The 7,131-nt window shown below is 31.6% G+C and overlaps 2 long non-coding RNA genes across 2 annotated transcripts; one reads left to right on the forward strand and one right to left on the reverse strand.

Moving 5' to 3' along the window:
- The first annotated feature begins 3,094 nt into the window (after nucleotides 1–3,094).
- LOC123690662 lies at nucleotides 3,095–3,963 on the forward strand. The gene is made up of 3 exons (XR_006751262.1): nucleotides 3,095–3,181; nucleotides 3,288–3,524; nucleotides 3,670–3,963. It is a non-coding gene; the product is annotated as an uncharacterized LOC123690662 (long non-coding RNA).
- Nucleotides 3,964–4,028: 65 nt separating this feature from the next.
- LOC110997261 lies at nucleotides 4,029–5,802 on the reverse strand. Its single transcript, XR_006751263.1, has 3 exons — nucleotides 5,497–5,802; nucleotides 5,170–5,332; nucleotides 4,029–4,413 (listed from the first exon to the last, which is right to left on the reverse strand). It is a non-coding gene; the product is annotated as an uncharacterized LOC110997261 (long non-coding RNA).
- Nucleotides 5,803–7,131: the final 1,329 nt, after the last annotated feature.

Here is a 7,131-nt window from a genome sequence, read left to right on the forward strand (position 1 = left end):
TGACAACAAGTGAAATTTTAATATTGTCCTATGAAGTTTTTAGGCTTAAATTTTCCCCCATACATGTTGGCGTCCGCTACATAGTTTTTACTTTTTTTACATATAATTTTTTTTACCTTAGTTGTTTATTTATTAAAAATTAATTTTTTATAGCATAAAGCTCAGGTCCCTCCTGAGACCTATTTTTATATTTTTACAAATCTATGCTCAGGGATAATTCGCTCTATTATTTCATACTTAGTTAGTCATCTAGCAAGGAAAGCCTATTTAAATATTGTTTTAGAATTCGTAGCGTTGATATCAAAACTACAGGATAATAACTTCATATATAAATAGAAATTTAAGTAGGAAAGGAATTTAAGGAAAATAATAGAAATTTAAGTTTCAAAGTCAAAAATCTAAGCTATTTAAATATAAACACGAGGCTATCTAAATTCTAAATAATACATATTCCACACAACATGTCCTAATCTACTTGCTTTGTGGGAAAACCCCAGCTCATTTGTTATGTATAGCGTAAATTTGTTACAGATTGGGTAAAATAGTACGTCAATACACTTATCGGTAGCGCCTATTCATTGCTTTTGACAGATGTTGCACTCCATTTAAAAGAAACATATTGCTGTGTTTCTTATATGTATTATTTATTTCTAATACCAAAACTACGTATTAATTACCTTATTGTAACATATGGTATGTTACAATTAGGTAACATTTATACCTCATATATACTTAAGTATTTTGATTATAAAATTGTTTTTGTAATTAACTTATTTTTCAATTACTTTTGGTATCATAAGAAAGTACTAGAAGATTTGCAGACGGATACAAAAAATAAATGATGTTGACTATCGCGTTTGACCTTTGTTTGATCTTTCCAAAAATATAGCTGCGTGGCGATTTATCGTATTGTGGATTTTATCAACTGCCTGTCGATTCTGTAACTCACTTTACAAATTCTCACAGCGGATTCCGCACTCAAATCACTCCTGAAGGTGTCAGGTTACAATTTAGTATTCTGATAAACAATAACCGCGACAAAAGCGCCGCTCAAATGAGATTGTTTATATTTGGAACTAAAATTTAAGACTCACATCACTTAGAGGCTTATTACACTATGCGATATTCAGACTGACTTAGTAAGACTGTCTTAAAATCTAATTAGCAAGCTCGCTATTACACTAGACTGAATACCGCATGCTAACTCATTTGCAAAGCGTACGTAGTCGGTGACGGATGTCGCCATGTGACTTAAGAAACTACCTTAGAGTAGGAGCTGCCGAGTTTGAATGACTATTAAAATGTTATATTAGTAATTTATATTATTATATGTAATTTAATAGATACTCCATACATTCAATATGGCAATAAAAATGGCATGTCTCGGTACAAATCAAGAACAGAACCAGGCTGGCACCTGGCACACTTTAGTATGTTGCCATTAGAGAATCGCAGAAAATTTATTAAAATTTATTGACACATCGTTTGCAGCTAAGATATTCTATAATAAGATTGATTGTCCGAACCTTCTTTCTAAATTTAAGATTCATGTACCCTCTTGATACCCTAGGCATCCCATTATTCCATTTGTCCCTCATTTCCGTAGAACGCGTTTTGGTCAAAGCTCTCCGATATCCAGATTAAGCATTCTGATAAACAAGCTTGGTCTGGATATCCATAGTTGCTCCCCTCACACTTTAAAATCGATTTTTGTTTAGTTTTTGTAATTGTTTCTTTTTTGTAATGTGTGTTTTGTTTAATAATTGTTTCGATTGATATTTGTATGTGCTCTAAATGAATGTCATGTTTACCAAGTGCTTGTCATATTAAAAATTATATTTTGTGTACCAATGTATCAGTGTGTCGAGCGTTGGCTAACTTTATCTATAAAAAATAAAAAACATTCCAAAGTACTTTTTTTTCTTGCGAACACGCCATGGTGCACGCGGCCACAGAAAACAAACATGTACGAACGTCTTTGCTCTGCGACTGCCGCGCGCTGACTGAATGGTTTAGCATGCTAAGTCTTATTACACTACACGATATTCAGCAAGTAAGCCAGTAAGCATCGCCGAACCCATTCGGTCGGTCTAATTAGACAGGCTAACTGGCTAACTCTTATTACATTAGGCTAAATCTTAGTAAGACTGTCTGAATATCGCGTGGTGTAATAAGCACTTTACGCTCAAAAAGTCTTCTTATTTTACCATTTGACATCTCATGTGAATTAAAATCGGCAGTGAACTCGATTTTTTACGTCAAATTAAAAGTTGCTTTTTCCTATGTGAAATCATGATTTAAAGGCTTATTACACCACGCGATATTCAGACAGTCTTACTGAGATTCAGCCTAGTGTAATAAGAGTTAGCCAGTTAGCCTGTCTAATTAGACCGACCGAATGGGTTCGGCGGTGCTTACTGGCTTACTTGCTGAATATCGTGTAGTGTAATAAGACTTAGCACGCTAAATCATTCAGTCAGCGCGCGGCAGTCGCAGAGCAAAGACGTTTGTACATGTTTGTTTTCTGTGGCCGCGTGCACCATGGAGTGTTCGCAAGAAAACTAAGTACTTTGGAATGTTTTTTATTTTTTATAGATAAAGTTAGCCAACGCTCGACACACTGATACATTGGTAAAAACAAACATGAATCTTAAATTTAGAAAGAAGGTTCGGACAATCAATCTTATTATAGAATATCTTAGCTGCAAACGATGTGTCAATAAATTTAAATAAATTTTCTGCGATTCTCTAATGACAACATACTAAAGTGTGCCAGCCTGGTTCTGTTCTTGTTTTGTACCGAGACATGCCATTTTTATTGCCATATTGAATGTATGGAGTATCTATTAAATTACATATAATAATATAAATTACTAATATAACATTTAAATAGTCATTCAAACTCGGCAGCTCCTACTCTAAGGTAGTTTCTTAAGTCACATGGCGACATCCGTCACCGACTACGTACGCTTTGCAAATGAGTAAAAATGAGTTAGCATGCGGTATTCAGTCTAGTGTAATAGCGAGCTTGCTAATTAGATTTTAAGACAGTCTTACTAAGTCAGTCTGAATATCGCATAGTGTAATAAGCCTCTTACAAGTGAGTTAGCCATTTTTTTAGCGAAGTTAAAGGTTGTTTTATGTGAAAATATACTAATATAGGACAATCTATATATATGTGGTAAGTTTATAAATTAATATTTATAAATGCAGCATTTTTTTACGATAAATTTATTTATATCTATAAGCATTAAGTTTAGTAAAATAGAACTTTTTTATTCTTACAGAAGGCCCGTTTCCACTTTAAACCTCTATTTCAATAAATAAATTATGTAAACAATTAAAAAATACAATATCTATAGATGGCGAAGGAAAAGGCATGAAACGACCAATTGGTTTCTTGGCGTTGGTTACTATCGCTTGTTTCCAATACCCAAGAAATTATGTGGTATTTACGAAACCTAAAACATTTCCTATATGGGCTGCTGAGATGAACGAAGAGTCTAGTAAATAGATAATCTAAGGTAAACATTTTGATTATTTTAGCAATAAAATAAATTTTTGTCTCATAACTAATTTTTCAATGCACTCTTCATCATGTCTTGTCTCCAGTAGATTCATCCTATTTTATAAGTAGGTATACTAAAATGATTAATGTAATAATTTCAGAGTTCCAATGTTCAAGAAATCCTGGTTGATTTTTTCTGCCTTTGAAGAAGAATATCACATTTGTATCAATGACATTTTTTTCAAATAATTGAATTTCAACTATCCTTCAATTTATAATAAATGACATCACAGCCCGAACAACCAAAATTGGCGGTTCTTATATCTTTATAAATATTGATAGGTATAACATTAAGGTTTTGAATAAAAACATTATTCTGCTTTACACAAGTATAAAATACCATCACTATGTACATGAAAGTTTAAGTACTTATTAAGCTTTTTAATTTTTTTGATCATAACAATTACTTTTAACTAATTAGAAAATATATTAAAATAAATAAATATATTTGTCTACAAAATAAAGTAGTAATTGATTAGCTCTATGTGAGGCTGGGTTTGATTAGTTTTTATTATACTTAAGTTTAAGTTTGTATTAAATCATGTTGTGTAAGTTATTATTCTGTTCTTTTATTTACCTATACAGAAACGCAGCATATATATTTTTTAGTTCTGCTTAGCCATGTATTTAAGGTTACTACGGTTTTATTAGGCAGTCATTAAATAAATAGTAGATTTTTTAATATAATATTATTAAATACAAAAAGAAAATATTATGAAGTACACATTTATCTTAAACACAGTTATAAAATTTTTATATAAATCAATTGTTGATCTCAGTTTAATATATCTTCTTTTCAATCATTGGTCATTATCTGCCTCGTTCTTGACGACTACCACTGATGGCTGTAAGACAATTGTTATCTGTTAAAATTGTAAATAGTGAGATGTGGCATGTGACCATACTGACACAATAATATTGCATAGCAATAGCAATTTAATTATATTGTTTTATGCAAGTTATTAATTGTAATTAATACAAACATCACACAAAAACTAAAACTGTTTTGATTAGGATAACCTCAAGCGTAGTGTAGTATCTTGTGAAATTTAAAAAGAATGTATGGAATACTATTGTAATTCTAAGAAAAGTTTCTTAAAAACTAGTTTCATAAATAAGCCAAATATTATTAAGAGTTTTATGGTAAGAAAGGCACTGATTACACTATTTTGCACATAATATTTGATTCAATAGTATGAATAAAAATCCTATATCTTAATAAAGGTTTGCCCTAGATTTTCTTTGATTTGGATTTGAGTCAACCCAAAAATCTAAGAAAAGTATGCAGTTTGGCCTGAACCATAGGTTTGTTTCATTAAAATAATTATTTATAAATGAAACAAATCTATGGTTCAGGCCCATAAAGGGTATGTTTAGTGCTAAACTGGAGTCAGCAGCAATGACTACCTTTTTAATATTGATTGCTTCTATATTTATAAAATAATAACTTATTTATAACTAGCAATGTCATTTCCAACATTTCAACATTGATCACTTACAATGGTATGAATTTGAGCAATTGAAAGCTTATAGATTTGATCCAACATGATTATTATTCATTTATTCTGAACAAAATATTATATGAAACCTTTGGTACTCACCTTTAGTAACATTTTGAAATTTAAGATATCTATCCATCTCTTTAGTTTGAATCCTTAGACCATTTGCTGAGAGTATCACTTAAGAGTAACATGATCTTTTTGTTAAGATAATATTCTTAAATTGTGATAATATATCCAGATGCTAGGTATCGTTTGTTTCGTGCTGAAATATAATTAATGTTTTTAAGTTGTCTGTCCCCACAAACACCACGGCTTGTCAGTGGTCGCCTGTAGGGTTATAATAAATAGTAAATATATACTCTTCATTGGAAGTTATGAATAAAACACGTAACTTAAGATGTACTAATAAATAAACTTATAACTTACCTTTAAGTGGCCCCTTTGCCAGATGGGCTTTACGGTCAAAATCAATATCATTTTAACAATATTCATAAGGTAATAGGTTATAATTGGCAAGACGTTTTTATATTTACACTACATTAAGCAAGTGTATTAATCTAATTTGAATTCAATCTAGGTCCCCCAAAACATGATTGATGTACGTATTCTATTTTTATTTCGAATAAAATAGTAAATATTATGTATTTTGTGAAAATTTTGACAATTAACTCTTTTTATAAATAAAATGGGTTAATTGTCAAGATATTCATAGACAACAACTCACTTAGTAAGTCATCTACCACCTCCCTTCACACACAACAAAAACGAAAAATGAAATTGCTAGAATGCCGTGACATTCCAAAAATGAAGTGCGTGACGAAGGGAGCGCGGTTTGTGAAATGAGTTGCAATCACGGTGTAACAGAATCGACAGGAGTTACAACGGCACTCGTTGTCACTCAGATTCAATATTAAAATTAAGTATTCATTTCTTTTTTCTCTTTTTTTCGAAGCAGAATACTTATTGAAAAACTTGTTTTAAGCAGAAATTAGACTGGATTCGTATAATGTTGCTATAAAACTCACGGAGATATTTTACGTTCAACTGAATGGAACAAACTACTGGTAAATTTTCTTGTGTTCTTGCCCAATACAGGAGAATGTTTAAAATTTAGTATAATTGTGTGGAATAGTCATTAAAACTAACATGCCAACTGACTAAATTGTTTATCAATTACTTATCTACATAAAAATGTTAACGCTCTAGCCAAATTGTATTTAACGTAACACTTTATACGTTCAGTTTACTGTCACTAGGTGTCATTTTAATAAAATTGTATGCTCGTGCTAAACCGTCATCTTGTATAGCAGGCGGTGGCGCCGGGAGCCCCGTTACTCCCGTGGGCTTGCGGGGGGTGTAAATTTGGCGTCCCGCACAACGGCGGGGCGGTCGTTGTAGCGGGCCTGGAGCGGCCCTGGGCCTTGTAGGCGCTGTGGAGCGTCTTCGCTCTCGCAGCACTCGTTGTTGTGTGTCGGTGGGGCTGGGAGGGCCCACGATGATAATCCTTTAGTATATTTATGATACTACTAATCAATGCTAGATGTCGCTATGCGCTGTTATTTTAAGTAAAATTTTTTATGTCAAATAAATTATCATCAAATATTAACAATTTTGAAACGTGAAATTGAGAATTAATGTTTAAGGTATTTTAATGTTTTATTATCAGAAGTTTTATTAAAATAAAGCAACATTTTCCCCATTCCCATTTATATAATTGAAATGTGTTTGAAGTAGATATATATTTTTAAATCAACCAATAACTATAATTCTACAGTTTAATAAATATTTGTGCCAGTGTTGATGCGCCATCTTGTATTCAATAGCAGAAGTATAATTATTATACTGCTAATCCATACTAGATGTCGCTGCAATGCGGTATTTTTTAAGCATTAACTTAATTATCTTCTATAATTAACATACACACGGTTGAAACGTGAAATATGATATAATTTTAAACGTTTATAATATTATTTAGAAGCAGCATTAAGCTGAATTTAGTAAAGATTAAGTATTTATAATATATTGTAGAGCAAGCCGATACAGAATACGTATAGCTTTGTT

The sequence above is a fragment of the Pieris rapae genome, chromosome 2, assembly GCF_905147795.1.
Source record: "Pieris rapae chromosome 2, ilPieRapa1.1, whole genome shotgun sequence".
In the NCBI taxonomy this organism is placed as follows: domain Eukaryota; kingdom Metazoa; phylum Arthropoda; class Insecta; order Lepidoptera; family Pieridae; genus Pieris; species Pieris rapae.